Source organism: Sus scrofa, chromosome 2, assembly GCF_000003025.6.
Source record: "Sus scrofa isolate TJ Tabasco breed Duroc chromosome 2, Sscrofa11.1, whole genome shotgun sequence".
In the NCBI taxonomy this organism is placed as follows: Eukaryota; Metazoa; Chordata; class Mammalia; order Artiodactyla; family Suidae; genus Sus; species Sus scrofa.
In genome coordinates this window covers 90,386,608-90,404,779 of record NC_010444.4, presented here as the reverse complement: position 1 = coordinate 90,404,779, position 18,172 = coordinate 90,386,608, and the positions used below count along the sequence as shown (strand labels likewise).

General features: G+C 38.5%; 1 long non-coding RNA gene across 2 annotated transcripts in view; it reads left to right on the top strand.

The window, feature by feature from the left end:
• LOC110259416 overlaps positions 1-17,783 on the top strand; it is a 49,718-nt gene extending 31,935 nt beyond the window's left edge. Inside the window, exons 3-4 of one of the 2 annotated variants that reach the window (XR_002341795.1) lie at positions 6,775-6,870; positions 17,199-17,783. This is a non-coding gene — a long non-coding RNA (uncharacterized LOC110259416). Of the gene's footprint in view, positions 1-6,774; positions 11,880-17,198 lie in introns of those variants that run through there. The other variant, XR_002341793.1, reaches the window with a different exon arrangement.

Below are 18,172 nucleotides of genomic sequence, written 5' to 3'. Positions count from 1 at the left end.
CTTAAGAACATGAGCCCTAGAACCAAACTATCTGGGTTCAGATCCTGGTTTCACCATTGCTCAATTATATCACCATGGAAAACCCACCTATACTTAGTCAAGTTGTCATATGTAAAAAAAGGATAATGATATTGTCTAACTCACAGGGTAACAGTGGGGATTAATGAGTTGTTAAGAGATTAGAACAGTAGCTGATACCTATTACATGTTCAATAAATGTCAGTTATTACTGTCTTCAAAATGTAAATCAAATCTTCTAATTCTCTCCATATATGTGTGTACCTCCCAGGTTCAAGCCACCATCATCCCTTCTAACTAACTGATCTCCAACTTAATTGCCCCACTGCTATTCATTCTTCACCCAGTAGTCAAGGGACCCTTTAAAAATATAAGCTGGATCAGATGTTCTCCTGTTTAACATTTTTTTAATATTTAATTTTTTTCTTAAATGGCTGCACCCGTGGCATGGAAATTCCTGGGCCAGGGATCCAATCTGAGCTGCAGCTGCCACCTATGCCACAGCCGTAGCAAGGCATGATCCTTAACCCATTGCATTGGGCCAGGAATTGAACCCACACTACTGCACGGACAACATATCCTCAACCTGCGGCACCACAGTGAGAACTCCTGCTTCTTGTTTAATAATTTTCACTGCCTTCTTGAACATGGCCTGAAAGTCACTGCATGAATTAGCCCTGACCCAATTCTCTGCCTCCTATGGTAATATTCTTCATCTCACTCACTTCACTCTATCCACAGGAGTATCATTCTGTTCCTTGAGTACATTAAGCTTGCTTCAGAGCCTTTGCCTGTGTTTGGCCCTCTGACTAGAACATTCTTTTCTTGGCTCTTCCAATGACTAGATCTTCATCATTAAAATGTTAATGTACCATCTTAGAGGCACTTTCCCAGACTATAATATCTAACAAAGCTCTGTTATTCTCCCTTACATTGTCCTGTTTTATTTCCTTCATAGCACTTCTAGCTGTCTGAAATTATCTTGTTTACTCGTTTACTTTTTTGTTGAATCTCTTCTCCATGTAAACCATATGACCTTGTCTTTTTTTTTTTTTTTTACAGTTGTATTTACAATGCTGAAAATGGTGTATATCACTTCTCAGGTGTTTAATAATTTTGTAATAAATTGGTGAATTACTGAATGAATTAAAAAAAAAAAAACAGGTCATTGGGTCTTCACCTTACAGCTTATATAAAGGTAGATTCCCAATTGATTAACTCTCTAAACATAAAAAAAAAAGATCATATTAAAGAAGAACACAGATAAATAAATTTTATGGTCTTGGAGTAGTAATGATCTTTCTCAGCAAGGAAAAAATACTATGGAGCCATAGAGGAAAAATTGATGTTTGGTTGCATAAAAGCTGGAAAATTTTGCACAGTGAGGCATAGTGGGTAGGTAAGCAGACAAATTGACTAAGAGAAAGTGTCTAAAAATATAAAAGGCCTTGTAAATGTAGATGCAAAACCTCAACAAAATAGTAGCAAACCAAATACAGCAATATGTAAAAAATGACTATACACCATAACCAAGTGGAATTTACCCTAGGAATACAAGGTTGGTTTAACATGTGAAAATCCTTCAGCGTAACACATCATATTAATAGAATAAAGAACAATAACCACATATTCAACTCAATATACATAGAAAAGCATTTGACAAAAATCTTTATACATTCATGATTTTTTAAAATTATTAACAAACTTGGAATAGAAGAAAATTTCCTCAACCTGACAAAAGAATATCTACAAAAAATCCATAGCAAAATCATTCTTTATGGTGAAAGACTGAACACTTTCCCCAGTGATCAGGAACAAAGACAGGATGCTTGCTTTTACCTCTTCTATTCAGTGTAATACTGGAGGTTCTAGCCAGTGAAGTCAGGCAAGCAAAAGAAATAAAAGACATCCAGATTGAAAAGGAGAAAGTACAACTATCTCTACTGCAGATGAAATGTTCTTATACACAGAAAATCCAACAGAATCCACTAAAAGACTAATAAACAAAAAAAGTTCAACAAAGTTGCAGGATACAAGGTCAATGTAAAAAAATCCTTTTTTTTTTTGTCGTTTTTTTTTTTTTTTTTTGTACATTAGCAATGAACTATCCAAAAATAAAATTGCCCTAGGCAGCTTCTACTCTACTTTCTTTCTCTGTGGATTTGTCTATTCTGGGCATGTCATATAAATGCACTTACATTGTATGTGATTTCTGATGTCTGACTTTTCTGACTTGGCAAAATGTTTTCAAGATTCTTCCATCTTGTAGCATGAATCAATGCTTCATTCCTTTCTATTGCTGAATAATACTCCATTGTATGGATATGCCACATTTGTTTATCCACTCATTATGTGATGATTATTTGTTTTTTTTTCCCAGTTTGGGGCTATTATTAGTAATGCTGTTGTGAACATTCATGTACAAGTTTTTGTGTGGACATATGTTTTCAACTCCTGTATTTTTACCTCAAAGTGAAATTTCTGGACCAGGTAGTTAACTTTGACTTTGTAAAGAACTGTCAATCTATTCTCCCAAGAGGCTGTACATTTTATATTTCCACCAGCAGTGTATAAGAGTTCCAGTTTTTCCACATCCTCACAACCCTTGTTATCTGTTTTTATTATTATTATTATTATTATTTTAGCTATTCTAATGAGTGTGAAGTGGTACCTCACTATAGTTTTGATTACATTTCTTGATGGCTAGTGATGTTGAGCACCTTTCCATGTGTTTATTGGTCATTTGAATGCCTTCCTTAGAGAAATATCTATTCAAATCTTCTGTCCATGTTTAGGTTATTTGTTTTTCTTTTTTTATTGTTAGTTCTTTATGTATTCTTAACAGATTTATAATCCACTAACATTTTCTCCCATTCTGTGGAATTTTTTTTTTTTTTTTTGGTCTATTTGCCATTTCTTGGGTTGCTCCCTCAGCATATGGAGGTTCCCAGGCTAGGGATCCAATCAGAGCTGTAGCTGCTGGCCTACACCAGAGCCACAACAATGGGATCCGAGCCACGTCTGCAACCTACACCACAGTTCACAGCAACACCGGATCCTTAACCCACTGAGCAAGGCCAGGGATCAAACCCACAACTTCATGGTTCCTAGTCATGGTTCCTGAGCCATGATGGGAACTCCTCTGTGGATTGTTTTTTTACTACCCTGTTCATGTCCTTTGAAGCCAAAACTTTTAAGTTTAATTAAGTCCATTTGATCTTTTTTTTTTTTTTTCCTTTGGTGGCTTGTGCTTTTGGTGTCATATCTAAGGAACAGTTACCTAATCCAACATCTCAAAGATTTGCTCTGATGTTTTTTCTATGAGTTTTCTAGTTTTTGCTCTTAAATTTAGGTTTATACCCCATTTTGAGTTAATTTTTGTACATGATGTGAGATAAGGGTTATTTTTCTTTGCATGTGGATATCTAGTTATCTAAGCACCTTTTATTGAAAAAACTTTTTTTTCCTCATTGAAATATCTTGGAACTCTTGTTGGAAAAAAAACTCTAAAAATATGATATTTTGTTCTAATAAAAAGTGGTAGGATGACAGTGGGTATCCTTTGCCCTCCTAGAAATTTTTTGACATGCTGTTGAATAGTTGTCACAGGTGTCATCAATATCTGTTGATAGTTTTTATATAAAGAAAATGCTAATCCTGTAACTCATCTAAATGAAATGGGATTTTAAATGGACCTCATCTCAGTTTCAACCAGGGCTCAAGGGAATAGGTGCCTTTGTGAAAATTAGCAAAAAAAGAAACCCCACTGGGTAGGTGAATCGCAGCAAAGTGCTCCTTCTGTCACCCTGTGTTGCTAAAGGAGCAAGGGCTAAAATTCATCATTTATTTATCCCCTTAGCCCGATATCTTCATGTAGGACACAAACTGTATAGTCATTCGGAGTAGTCTTGGATTCCAGTGACAGAAACATTCCAAAGTGAGTTTTGAAGTCCTCTAAGCAGGACTTCCAAAAGAGTAAGCAAAAACTACCCAACTGTATCCTAAAGAAAAGGGAGTTAGAGAGATAAAGAGAGAGGATGTCTTTGGAGAGCATTGTGCTGAGAGTCTACTGCTCTAAAAACTAGGTACGTTGGGAGATACTTCTTCTTCACCTCAAACGTTAGAGGACCTCTTTGGGGACCACGAAGAAAGTATCCTATGTGTTCCCTAGTATGGGGATTGCATGTCTGACACAGGCCTGAGACAATATGTACTGGCTCAAGCTTCAGGCTGCCTTTAACCATGATGCAGAGTGAAACAGCTATGGTATAACTGATCAGTCAGTGTTTTGTGGCCCAGACTAAACTATGAATGAGCAAAACAGGCCACAGTTTTCTAAGGTTCTTTCCAGAAGGACAGGTACAAGGTTTCTGCTAGAAGACTCGAGAGCTAATGAAAGCATCAGAAATTTTTCTCCACCTTGCGGAGAAAATTTTCTGTTTTTCAAAGGACCTTCCAGGTGAGAAATACCCAATGTTGTAGGAGTCTCAAAAGAAATTTATAGATGTGTCCATGAGAGAAAAAGTCAGGCCTAAACATTTGCCAAGTCTGAAGGGTATCAACAAATCAGGAATGTACCAATTAAGTAAACCTTCGCCTGTTTCCTCACCTCTTATTTTCTCCCTGACTCACATCCCAGCTCTGGGTCACAGTTAGTAAGTACCGGGGAAAAGAAGGCAAAGTCAAAAGAGAAGTCAACTTCCCTGTTTCCCACTGGAAGCCCAAAGTAGGAAAAGGCCTTAACTTCAAATTAATCTCTTTATCTTTGTATTTTTTTTTTTTTTTTAGGGCCACAACCAAGGCATATTTAGGTTCCCAGGCTAGGGCCTACACCACAGCTCACAGCAACACCCGATCCTTAGCCCAGTGAGTGAGGCCAGGGATTGAACCTGTGTCCTCATGGATGCTAGTCAGGTTCGTTTCCACTGTGCCACGACAGGAACTCCCAAATTAATCTTTTAAGCTTTAACTGTTACATGGAACTAGGCATTAATTAGTGACATAAGTCTCTTTAGATTAAAAGTATCCAAAAGATATTTTGTTAGCTAAGCATGTATATACAACTAGCTATCTAGCTATCTAGCTATCTGTCAATGCTAACCACAAAGCAGGAGAAAAATTAGTTCCACGGAGTGGGTTCGAATAGGCAGTGTGGTGGAAGAGGAGAGAGTAAAATTGTGTTTGTGTACACACTCACAGTGCCACACGTTCAATATATTCATTCCTGACCTATCAAAATCAATAAACTACAATATGAAAAGTAGCCATGTCTCTTTAAATCACAAAATGTCATTTCAAGAATCTCCATAAAAATAGCTTCAATTCAATTCAAACAATACTCTAAGTGGTTCCCTAAAGAAATAACTGTACTGTAATTTAGGCATTGATAGCTGTAACACAATTTAAACATGACTTCACTTTTTTGTCTTAATACGATTCCACCCACTGCATCCTTCTGTGTGTTGTTTTGCTAATCTGTCACTTAGGGTTCTTTGAGCTCAGTTTTAAGGAGTCAACAATGAATGAAATGAACTCAGTATTGGGATACATTTTCAAGAATTCTCCATGTAGATTGAAACCATCCTATATAATTCCGTCATACTTGATTATAACATGAATAGGAACAAAAAAGCTAATCATGACATAGAAGCAACTTCATGTCAAATAATGTCCATGAATGAGCCAATTTAGTAAACTCTGAATTTACTTAGCCTATTTGAACATCCATAAAGGGAACTTAGCAACGACAGTCTCTCCATATGCCAGGTGAAACCCTCAGAGGGAATAGGCCTCAGTTTAATAATGAAAGAGAAGGGAAAGGGCTGATAATTATTCTGTCTAAACAGTGTTTTTGCGGCCTAACATTGATTGTGTCTTGAAATCTCCTTTGGGAATGGAGCAGGCAGCTTTTCCTTTGCTTTCACAAACCTCATGCAAATTATTTAAACATTTTTGCAATTATTTTCCTGAAACTGAGTTTTGGCACAATGCCTAGAAACACTGAAAAGTGACATCACACCGCACCCAGAGATGCAGGTTCAAAAAAATTCTCTGGGGATCCTTACAACTGTCTTGGAGGCTGATTTCCATATCACCATGTAAACATGGGAGTCTATTGGTACTTCTGCCTTTAGAGAGGCCCCAGATAAGGACACCACAAGTAAGCAAATGTTTAGGCAATTTAATTCTAGTTATCTCGCTGTAACTTGGACTGTGTGTGCAGTTTTCTTTTAATGTCCTTTCTAACTATCTGTGTGAAAAATATTTCTGTTGGCACTTTCTTAAATCCTTGATGTGTCTATGACCACCTCTTTTTAATGTTAACCACAGAAAGAAGCCTGCTTCCCTTTTCTCTATCTCAGAACTTATATCTGGTTATTCATAAGGATAATTTTATAATTAATGCAGATGACTGGCCTAAAAATGATGACCCTCTTTTGTACTATTACTTCATGCTGAGGACAAAGAGGATACAGGAAAATTACTCCTTGGCCCAGGAAGTTTATTAAAATGCTAAATGAAGGTCTGGCGGCAGCTCAAAGAACTTTAAATAACCTTGTGGTGGAAAACCTCCAAAACCTCTTTTTACCGTCAGCTTAAACTAGGCTGGCTGTGACAAAGAGTAAGAAAATAAGTAGTTTCAAGAGTGTAAAAACACATCTATTTTTAAGTTAGGTCTGTCCAGTGGTTATAGACAAATGTGACACAGCCTTCTGAGGCACGATGACGATAATTTATCGTACTATGGTTTTGCAGGGTTCACAGCCAGTCCAGGACAGGCTCCACATGTCAGGCGTGGACGAAGTTGTGCAGAAGTGTAATTACGTCGTGGTCAATGCAGTGTTCGCTTTTGTAAGTCAGCGCAAAACATGCCACAGACACATTCTGTGAATAACGTTCTGTGGCTAAAATTCCTTGTAATGAAAAGACAAAGTTATATGAAATAGAATGACACTTGCTACTCCAGTTAACTCCACTCTGTACCTGGGGGTTCTGACTCCATATGTGGTTTTGGCGGTGTGTTGCTGTGCTAGATCCTTCCACATTCAACAAGTGGCAGACTATGTAAAAGGTAAGAGTCCCCAGGGCAAAGTCACTGAGCCATGATATCTGTAATTTATACTGGGGCATCTGAAACCTGTATGAGAATTTTCAAGAAACCCATAGGAATGGGAATATCACATACAAATTGAGCACAATGAGAAACTTTTTAATAGGGTCCAAGGGAGAACAAAAGAGGTAGATCTCCACAGCCTCGGAAGAGTCAACAGCAGTGGAAAGAAGGCAAGTTTTTCCCAGAGTCCTCATGTGGAGCACCTGTGCCCTTTCTTTCCATCTGATCTCCTAACACAGAGAAGCACAACCTCAGAGAATACAGCTTGTCCCCCACGGACTTGTTCCTGGCCCCTGAAGTTGTCCTCATAGGGGGTCCCTGGGCTCCATCTGCAGCTATTCTGCCAACCCCCTTCCTACAATCAAGCTCCCCAGGCACAATCTTGGTCAGGAACAACTTAAGGAAATTGAGCCTGGAATTCAGTGTCTGCTTTAGTTCTGATACTCAGGCTTGTTCCATCCCTATTCATTGGTCTTAGAACTGCCTCCCTGCTGTATTTCTTCTCCTTGTTTTGGTGATTTATCTCTTAAGGGTCCTTCAAGAACTAAAGCTCACCTCGTTACTATTTTCAGCCTCCAGGCCTCTTTTGGACCTCAGATGAAGGGCTGGGACTGTCAGTCCCTGACAGTTTCTGGATTCTTCAGCATTATGCCCCAAAGCTGGCAGCCTTCTGGTTGGACTACAGCCAGGTCAGATACAGACTTCCTTTGCTGTTAGGCTTGGCCTATACCCCTATTGCCTGCCTGCCGCCGCCGTATAGGCAGAAGCAGCTCCCAAATCTTCCCTTTCCCATCCATCCTGCCTTCTTCAGGTTAACTAGGTCATTTCAGACAGTGTCCCAAGGTAGGAAGGCTTGAGCTCAAGAGGCTAACTTCTTCCTGCTGAGTGCTAACTGCAGCTAGAAGAGTAATTCCTATAGCTCTGTATCAAGATGCTTCTTCTTTTGTGACTGCCATGCTCTTCAGGCTTTATTTAGGACTGTTAATGTCATGTACGCTATTTACTGGTCAAATTAAGACTATTATTATAGAGTCACTGAAAGTCTTGATTTTAAAGATAACTTCATGTTTTAGGAAAATAATCATGATTTAATGTTTGGGGGGCAAGCAGGATACAGAACTATGTCAAGCTGTGTGAGCTCATTGTGGCAGACATCATGTGGGATTTGGGCTGCTCAGTATCTAAACTCCCTTCCCAGGTTTAAGGAATTTCCCACCATGTGATTCTACATGTGCAGTGAAGGCCCCCTACCTTTAGAGAAGCAAAGAATTAAGAGGCCTTTCTGTCACTGCTCCCTGACAGCTGGGGCAGGCATGTGGCCTTGACTCAATTAAGCACCCACCCAGACTTGGAATTGGGGACCAGCGATTCACAGAAGCAAGGACTATGGAAACTCCATCCTATCAGTGAAGGTGACACAGTTACCAGGGCAGCAGGGCTGTCAGGGCCAGCAGAACCAGCATTGGCCTCTGGGCTGGCAATGTTAGAAGTACCAGCTTTGGTGAAAGTCTTTAGTGTGGGAGCCTCACTGGAATAATTCCATGGCAGTATCTGGCCTCTGGTTCTGTTTCAGTTATTGTATTTTGCATCTCTTCTTGCTTAAGTTTTATATTTTGTATCTCTTTGCTCAGTGTTTCCTGTAAATTATCCGTCTTTGCCTCCAGTTTATTTCTAATGTCTTGCATCATCTTCTGCATCAACAGTCTAAAGTCTTTTTCCTGGAGGCTGAGAATCTTCTAATCACTTAGCTGTTTTTCTGGGATTTTTTTTCTTTCTCCCTTCTCTGACTTATAGTTCTCTGTCTTTTCATTTTTATAGGTTTTTGGTCTGGTGACTTTTTTTACAGATAATAGAGTTGTAGCCTCTCTTAATTCTGGCATCCGCCCCCCTTGTGGCTGAAGTTGGTATAGGGGCTTGCTGTAGGCTTCCTAATGGGAGGGACTGATGCCTGTCCGCTGGTAGGTGGTGCTGATTCCTATCCCTCTGGTGGGTGGGGCTTTGTCTCTGGGTGAGATTAGAGGCACTGGAGTGCCTGGGGGGTCTTTAGGCAGCCTGTTTACTGATGGGCAGGGCTGTGATCCCACCTGGACTGTTGTTTGGCCTGAGGCTTCTCAGCCTGATGGGTGGAGCCAGATTTTCCCAAAATGGCCACCTCTCGATGTGGCCTCCTCTTTGTCTTCTGGAGTAGGATATCTTGTTGAAAGTTTCCAGTCCATTTGGTTGAAGGTTGTTCAGCATTTGGTTGTAAATTTTGTTGTTTTTAGGAGAGAAGTTGAGCTCCAGTCCTACTATTCTGCCATCTTAATCCCATCTCCTCTGGTTCTGTTTTTTTAAAACCCTCCTTTGTCATTTTTACTCTTTTTCAGGACTGGTTCTCTAGGCTTTCCTGTGAATTTCTGAACTAACAAATATCTTTTCAGTAAATTCCTTTCTTCTTAAAGGAGTAACAGCTTTTTCTGTTCATTGCAGCTAAGAATTCTGACAAGTGTACCAATGCTTTTTAAAATGCAAAGAGAAAAGACTTGATGTACACTCATTGTTAATGATGGTTATCTTTAGGTGTATAGAATCACAGATCATTTTAGTTTTCTTCTTTTTTCCTGGGAACATTTCCTAAAAATTTCAGTAAAGTGGTATTACCTTAGCAGTCAAGAAAGAGCTAAGTTTTAAAATTGGAGATTTCCTTGGATCTCTGAAGTCCTTAATTGTTGGAAAACAATTACCTTGATTAATCAAGTGGAATTTTATTTTGGCACCTGTGACTTCAGTTTTGGCTTGGGCAAGTCATAGGTATTGGGGTAAGAGAAATGCCAATATATTTTGTGAAAAAAAAAAAAACCCCCGAGACCAGTTCTTACCTCGCAATCCTGGTCTACTTATATTTTTTATTTGTTTTAGAACTCTATAGTCCTTTGATGGGAGGCCTGAGAATATTGGACTATTTTTAGAGAACTTTAACCCAATTCCAAGCAATAAGGAGTTTCTTAACACTAATGTTTATAAATGTGTATAAGCACAGGAACACTGCTCGTATGATTCTTTGTTGGTTTCTCCTAAGTAGCTATCCCAACAGTTTTGTGAATACTGTAAATAATAGTCTAAAAATACCAGGATATTGAACCTACCAGTAATTCGTGCAGTTGGCTGAGCAGCTACCAGCAATGGTGTGAGTAACACAGTGGAAACTGTATAATGGTGTCCTTCGTTAGAACTAAATCCCAGCTATCAAGAGAAAACAAAGATCACCATTGATAGGAAGCAGTGGTCGTCTTGTTTCTATAAGAGCCTGGGGAGTTTTCAGTATCCCCGCCTCCCTCTAGGAGATTGCCTGCTTTTGACCATGGGTGAGAGATCAAAGTTACATGGGATGAGAGTCTCTTGCCCCTCCATCAACACTGCTGAGACAGCAGTCAAGGGAACTCTGAATCTGATCCAGTTGTGATCACTGAGTTGCTGCAGCCCTCAGAGTGTGGGGACCCTATTGATCATGCCAAATGAAGCATCAAAGCACAGTAAAATGGAAGAAGCATAGCATTTAGTCCAATGGACTTGGTGTTAGAGCCCAGTCCAAATAGCCACCAGCTGATCACATGAGGCTTTCTGAGCCTCGGTTTCACTACAGAATGTAGATAAAAGAAACACCTCATAGTATCAAAGGAAATAGCCCATGTAAAACTCTGAGTACAGTTTCTGGCTTATAATGGGTACTCAGTAAATGGGACTTCTCTTCCATCCATGAGCTCTGCTCCCTTTATTTTTCTGGGAAATCCTTTATCTTTTAGAAAGAGTGACTTCAGATGCAATTTTTGCAGAGATAGTTATTTTTTCCCAACCTCTCAAATCTAGTAAAATGCTAAAATTACCTTCTAATTATTTTCTGGAAAGAGGTGCCTTGCCTGAACCATGAAAAATTATCAAAAAAGGGAAACATTCGTAGCTCAATGAATGATCTGTGTCAATATTGCGTGTGACAAATATATCATCATTTAACATGTAGGAATCAGCATTAAAGTGCAGGGAAAAGGTATTAGAGCAAGCCCATGAGGTTGAATAGTGCAACAAAAAAAGATTGACATTTGCTTAGTGAGGATGCCAAGCTTGAGTGATAATCAACACTTTCTTCTGCTTGTTGAATAAGAGGAATACTCCGTATTGAGCAAAATGCCTTCATAAACTGCTTGGGTGTAGCTAATTTATTTGGACATTAAGATATAGTTTTCCCATATCCTTCCAAATAGCATTTTTGTTGCCAATATGTAAATGGGTCTCCAGTCTCTCAGAAGGTGACACAAGAAAAGAAGTGCAGAAAAGAAGGAAAATCAAACTAGAAAAGAAAAGAAGCCCTGTCCAAAAAAATCAATAATTTTGCTACTGAGAAATTGCTACCATCCTTATTCAGGAAGGGGTGGAAAGATCAGACCAAGCTAACTTGTGTGATAAATGAGTTTATAAAGTAGCCTGTACCAGGAGACTAATTTAATTGGCTGCTTAAAGTCTGATAATATACCATGCTACTACAAATTTTTTCCTTTATTTTAATCTTCAATTTAAGCTGAGTATAAGGCACACCATGTCTGCCTAATGGGACAAGGAACACCAATTGCTGCTGGGGGCATACAACCACCTGTGGTAGGAATTCCCTTTTGGCACAGAAAGTTAAGGATCCAGCATTGTCACTGCAGTGGCTTGGGTCACTTCTGTGGTGTGGCTTCGATTCCTGGCCTGGGAACTTCCATATGCCATGGTGCAGAAAAAAAAAAAAAAAAAAAAAAAAGCCTTCATTATTATTACAAGCACATATCCTAAAATATTTTTTAATGATGTATTTTTTCTTCATGACACTTGTCATAGAAGGCCAAAGAAAAAATATTTTTGTTCTACCACCCCACTCTTCCAGACATTTGGAGCCTCACTAAATACCCAGTGTTGTAGTTCCCAAATTATAAATCAAATAAGAAATTTAAATTAAAGACATTTGACTATATAAATTTATAAGCACCTTAGATGTGTATTCCAAGTTTAAAACTCAATATTTTCATTTCTACTGGTTATATGTTATCAATGTAGTTCAGATTCCAATGGCTTTCACTTTCTCCAATAAGAGAAAGCTATTCGGAGGATCATGCCAATTTTAAACGTAATTTTATCCAAGTTCCCTACCTCTTTTATAAGAATAACTGGTAGATATAACCGCAGTGGATTCACAAAAGAAGATCCTAGAATATTAATAGAAGGGATGAAGCCAGTGCAAGTTTAAATCCTCATAAAGTTCTCATGAAGAACCGTGTTGGTGCACTCAGTAAATGATCCTGAGCTTAGAACTTGTAAACCTAACTCTATACATAGGAAAACAGTGAGAAACGAGAGGAAAAGTTCCAGTGCATTATTCGATCATTATTGATGATAATTGATAGACTTGGTTATAGATGTTATACAAAAGAACCATCAAAAAAAAAAAAAAGAAAAGAAAAGGTCAACTAAGATTAGGAAACTATATATTAAATAGGGTGGAAAAGATTTTTTTTTCTCTCTCTCTCTTTTTTTTTTTTTTTTTTTATGTAACTTGAATAATCCCCCAAACTTCTAATAAGCTAAGGTGCAACTGTCAAAAGAGTAGCAATAATAATAGATTTCTTCTTGTGCAAGAAAAAGCTAAGTTTTACATATTAAACAGGTAGCCTGTTGAACACTTTCTTCAATTTTCCAAGTTTTCTATAATGAACAAATATTAACTTTTTTCATCAGAGAAAAACAAAAAAACTCTCCACCCTTACATTCAGTCCAACAGTTAAGTCCTATCAGCTCTACTTCCAAAGTATAGCCTGACTCCAACCTCTTATTACCTCCTAAGACTGCAACCGTAGTCGAAGCCCCTACCTTCCTTTTCACGGATAAATGTAATACCCCCAATAAGTGATCACTACCAAACAGTCTTGCCAACTTTCAGTCCATCTGAGTCCTCCACATAATCGGATTATGTATTTCCCTTTCTTGAAACGTCCAAAGGCCTTTTCCTGAACCAGAATAAGATCTGAACTCCTGCTCTTGGTCCTCAAAGCCCAACCTGACCTGGTACCTGTCTGTCCTTCAGCCATCACAGATCACCCCACTCCCTGGCTCCTGTGCTTTGGTCACAGTGGTTTCTCACTGTCTCCACACAAACCAAACTCATTTTATTCTTGGGACCTTTGTTCTTGCCAGGCCTTCTGCTACGAATATGCTTGTCCAAGATCCTTACTTCACTTCCTCATTTTCATCTTTCAGATCTCAATGTCACCTTCTCAGAGAACTTTTCTCTGACTACTTATTTACCTAAAGCACCACTACTCCCCCTGCCCACTTAATTCTCTTCAACACTTATTGCAGCCTGAAGCAATTATATTTGTCTCCCAGCATGCTTATCATGTCTTTCTTTGGTAGAATATAATCTCCTTGAGAACAAGGACCCTTACTCAGTCCACAGTGCTTAGAACAAAGCATGGCATGTAGTAAGTGCTCAATAAGTCTTTGAAAGGGAAAATTTAGGGAAAAGGACATATGTTGTGCCTCTTATGATACAATGCTAAATATCTGATCCTCTTTGTAGACTTGTCATCTGTATGTCATCCTCATTTTACAGAAAGAAAAACAGATTTAGAGAGGTTGAGCAACTTATCCAGCATCTTGCAGTGAGCTCCCACGTGTGACCAAAGATAACCAAGGAGAAGATATCTACTTCAAAAATTTTACTTCATCAAAATCTTAACAGTATAAACTCCCCAACCCTTAATAACTACTACCACAAAAAGCCTGCCGTTTCTTTTTCTTACTATTGCTAACTATATTAATATTTTACTTACCAAGTACTCAACTGTTCTAAATAAGTGAACGTTTTAGATAATGTAAGCTTACCTGTTACATGTCAAAACTTCATCTATTTACATCATGTTTGGTAAGATGTTTCTAAAAGGGACTATCTATTTCCCAGTCTTAGAATATATTTAGCAGAATTTCTGAATTAACACATGGTAAGTTTTAGAAACATGAGCTCTGAACAAAAAGAGTTTTTTATTTATAATAACAGGAGTGGCTACATGACGTGTAGGGCCCAGTGCAAAATAAAAATTCAGAGCTCTTGTTCAAGACTTGATACGAATTTTAAGATGATGATAGCAGAACATTAAATCAGGCCCAGGGCCCAGTGTGACTGCACAGACTGCATGCCATGGAGCTGACTCTGCATCATACCCCATATAGTATCATATACATAATAGGAATTCATAAGCATTTACTGAATAATGAATAATATCTTTAAGCCCCAGTGAATAGGGCTCATTTCTTTAAATGAATTCAGATGTGATGAAAATAATAATAACAATGATAATAATAACAGCAGCATTAATTATGTGTTAAGCACTGTTTATTTTATATGCATTACCTTATCTGATCCTCAGAAACCCCTATGAGATTCATTTAGGATTTTATGACTGCATGTAACAAACTCAACTGAAACACTTTAGCCAAACATGGATTCTGTTTGCATATATTTGATAAGGGTCTAGTATGGAGAATATTAAATATATAAAAAACTTTAGCAGTTTTTATTATAGTTCTCCAGAGCAACAGACCCAATGAGATGTATGTGTATATTGTGTGAGCATATTTGTATGTTATGTATGTGTATATACACACACATAAATACACATTTATATATGCATATATATATTTATACACAAACACATGCATACACATTCATAGGAAGAGATGTATTTGGAAAAATTGACTCATAATAGTATGGGGTCTGGCCCGCAGGCTAGAAACTCAGGCATACACACACACACACACACAAATGTTCATAGCAGCTCTATTCACAATAGTCAGTAGGTAGAAACAACCCAAATGCCCATCAGCAGATGAATGCAGAAGCAGAATGTGATATATCCATACAATGGAATAACAGCTATTAAAAAAAATGATGTACTGATACATGGTACAACATGGGTAAACTTTGAAAACATTATACTAAGTGAAATAAACCAGACACCCAGAAAAGGTCACATGTTGTATGATCCCATTTATGTGAAGTACCCAGAAAAGGCAAATGATAAAGAATTAGTAGTTGCCTAGAGCTGAAAGGATGGAGGTTATGAGGAATGACTGATAGTGAGTTTGGAGTTTCTTTTTGGGGTGATGAAAATGCTCTGAAGTTATATAGTGATGATGGTTTCAGAACAGTGTATATACACTAAAAACCACTGAATTGTACACTTAAAAGATTGACTGTGACATGTGAATTACATTTCAGTAAAGCTGTTATAAAAAAGAATCAAAGGGAGCTCCCTGGTGGTACAGCAGGTTAACGATCTGGCATTGTCACTGCTGTGGCACAGGTTCGATCCCTGATCTCAGAATTTCTGCATGCCACAGGTGGCCAAAAGAAAAAAAAAAAAAAAGAAAAAAAAAAAAGGAGAGGGTCAAGGACCCAAAAATCATACATGACATTTTGACAAGTTTGGGAGTTTAGGGGCTGGGGCCTTTTTTTTGCTCAACCTCTGAGCACTGTACATAGGCCAGTTGATTGATGTAACTGTATAGGAGGGCTGCAAGTAAAGGAGCTATTTCAGAATGAAAGAGGGAAAATGAGACAGAAGAGACAGGGGAAGAAGAGAATAATTCCTTTTGTTGGAGTCCTTGTCTCTGCTCCTCTGACTCCTGTGGTGACCTCAGAACTGTCTCTTGACCTTTCCAGGTCCTAGAATTCAATTTGAGAAACACTGGTCAAAGCCATTTGGTAGAGTCGAGATAATCAATGCCTCCTACTTAACCTGAAGGACTCCAACAGGTCATCCAAAGTATTAGGAATGGGTTGGAGTTGACGTTCTTGTCAGAGACTTAGCAGTGGAGAAAGACATGTTGAAGAAATCAAATTGCCTAAACATATTAAACTTATTTGTTGATAAATATCTCAGTTCTGGGTGTTCCCGTGGTGACTCAGTGGTTAACGAATCCAACTAGGAACCATGAGGTTGCGGGTTTGATCCCTGGCCTCACTCAGTAGGTTAAGGATCCGGCATTGCCGTGAGCTGTGGTGTAGGTCGCAGACACAGCTTGGATCCTGCATTGCTTCGGCTCTGGTGTAGACCGGCAGCTACAGCTCCAATTAGACACCTAGCCTGGGAACCTCCATATGCCACAGATGCGGCCCTAGAAAAGACAAAAAAGGGAAAAAAAATCTCAGTTCTATTCGTTACAATAAAACAACCTGCAAAGTCATTCACAAGCTTCATAGAGGAACTTAAGTGAACTGATGCCCACTGATTTTGTTAAGACTCATAGCATAGGAAAAAGAAGAGCTTTAAAAAGTGACTTATTCCAGGGACAGGTCAGAAAAGATCATCATTTGTAATGAGCATAAGCTTCTATGCAAAAAATGAAGCTCAAGAGGATAGACCTATGTCATCAAGAAGAGAGGTGCTGCCTGGAAACATCTTTAGGAGTCTTATATTTCCTTTCCCAGAAAAAGATAGTTGCCACTGATACAGGGCAATTTGAAATTATTTAATATATAATAGTCATGTCTTTATAAACAAAATGGAAAGAATGACAACTCTGAAACTGCTTCTAAATTTATCAAGAGGAGTTCCTGTCGCAACTCAGTGGATCCATGAGGACACAGGTTCTATCCCTGCCCTTGCTCGGTGGGTTAGGGATCTGGCATTGCCGTGAGCTGTGGTGTGGGTCAAAGACAAGGCTCGGATCTGGTGTGGCTGTGGCTGTGTGGCAGCAGCTACAGCTCCGATTCAACTCCTAGCCTGGGAACCTCCATAATGCTGTGAGTGTGGCCCTAAATAGACAAAAGACAAAAGACAAAAAAAAAAAAAAAAAAAAAAAAAAAAAAGAAAAAAAAGAAAAAGGATCAAGTATTTCAATTTCAAAGCTGATATATAAGGGATTTTTATAAATTGAGTTTTGTTGTTGCTGTTGTCACTGGCACAGCCCACTGGGGTTCCAGGAAAAATAAGATGGAATCCAGCTGATAAGGCTTAACCTCTTCTTTTGTGTTTAGTCTAATTTTACTTGCCTGTAGGTGGTCCTGTGAGGATCCCTTGCACCTAAGACATTGAATTAGAGTTCCCAGCTCCAAGTTACTGCACCAGGCACTGCAATCTGGAATGTCTTGCACAGCACCTGCATTGGGTCCATAAAGACTCTGCCCTCTCCTTGCTGTATAAAGGAGCCCCACCAACAGCCTGTCTCCCTTGCAGAGCTTGCACTGTTTCATTCTTTGATCAAATAATAAAACTTTCCTTTGCTTCTGAATCAAACTTGGTCTTATTTCTATTGACACAAATGACACCAGGCAGAAGAACCCTTGTTGGGGATCCCCTCGGGAGGGTCAGTAACACTACTGTGGTGCTGCTTTCAGCTGATAACTGAGAATACTTGTCCTTTTTTGGTCATGATTAGGCTGGAATTAAAGCTTTGAATTGCATAAGATCTTTAGAAGTTCTTCCTTCATGAAATGCTACTGCCCTTTACCTTGAAGAGAATGATCATGGGAATTCATCATTCCGTCGATCTCAAAAAATAATGTGAGAGGAAATTCCACAGAGACCCATGGTTCTACTAAAATCAGGACAGGGAGTTGGGTGGTTAATGGAAGATGTAGTTAAAGTGATGACTCATAAAAATATTATAGATATACACATAATATTTGTATTTTAAATTAGGATAACTGCATCCTTTTACCAAACCTTTGATACAAAGACTTTTTGAATGTTGGTCCATTGATCATCTCATCTTTCTTGCATAAACCACACCTGTAATATATCCTGTACTGTTTCCAATTATTATTTCTTTAAAAGGAAGCAAAAGCTTAAAGACACCTGTGGGCCAAACTGAGTGCAATGTCCATCTAGATTTTTATCATTGTTTTTTCACTTTACCTATTGCCCAACAGCCTACTTTTACTGAATCTCTTCAAAATATTCAAGTTTTCAGAGAAACAACTTTTCTTTTTGGATTCATATTTCATATGTTTATATAACAGTTTAATTTACT